The sequence below is a fragment of the Propithecus coquereli genome, unplaced genomic scaffold, assembly GCF_000956105.1.
Source record: "Propithecus coquereli isolate 6110/MARCELLA unplaced genomic scaffold, Pcoq_1.0 Scaffold204, whole genome shotgun sequence".
Classification (NCBI taxonomy): domain Eukaryota; kingdom Metazoa; phylum Chordata; class Mammalia; order Primates; family Indriidae; genus Propithecus; species Propithecus coquereli.
The window spans coordinates 2,177,970-2,178,917 of NW_012145412.1; positions in this window are offsets into that span (position 1 = coordinate 2,177,970).

Here is a 948-nt window from a genome sequence, read left to right on the forward strand (position 1 = left end):
CCTTTTTAAAATAGCCTCCGTATTTTGTCCAAATAAATGATTCATGCTGGAGACTTCATGATGTCTTTTGTTGGTTTCTGTGAATTTCAACACGGGCAGTCAAAAGAGAAGTAACACATTTCTGAAAATTTCAGAAAATTATAGGTTTTATATGAGAAGGGAGATGCATTCAAATATCTTTAGTCCTGGTTTCTTCTTCTTTCTATGCTTTATTAATGTAAAGCTTAGAGCAAGTGAAAGCAAATAAATGAAAGGGTAGGAAACGAATATTTTCTTTCTTTCCCCAGTGTCTGTTCAGTCAGTGCCTAAGCAGTTTCTTTATTCTCATAGGAATAAAAAGAGTAAGAGATGTCTGCAGCCATGTTGACCAACACCTAACACTGATCTCAGAAAACTTCTCCTTATTTAAAAGTGACCGCGTGCTTCATTAATGTTTGCTTATTCCAGAAGTTTCTGAACACTTTTTAAGTTAAATGCTAAAAATCTATTAATAAATTTATGCAGCAATATATTATTTTGGTGCTATTTTACTTGTAGTTTGCTTAGACTCTTTCATCTCTTGGAAATACATACTTGGAAGGTGGCATCAATGTCCTCTGTTCTAGATAATGGTTATACCCTTGCGTGGAACAAATTCCTTTGGAGCCTTAGCTAGTCTGTGCATAAGCAATGGTTAAAATTTGCAATTCTTTTATTAAAATCAAATCCTGGCACATTCCTTCCATGTCTTATTTGCCCAGAGCCTCAGGGTTTCCCAGTCTCAGCATTACTGACATTTTGGAATGGATAGCTTTTGTTGTAGAAGGCTGTTCTGTGCACTGTAAAATGTTTAGCTGTGTCCCTGGCTTCTACGTACAACATGCCTGTAGCACCTTCCCACTTTGTTTGTAACAAGTGTCTCTAGACATTTGCCAAGTATCTCCCCTTCCCTGGGAAACAAAATCACCC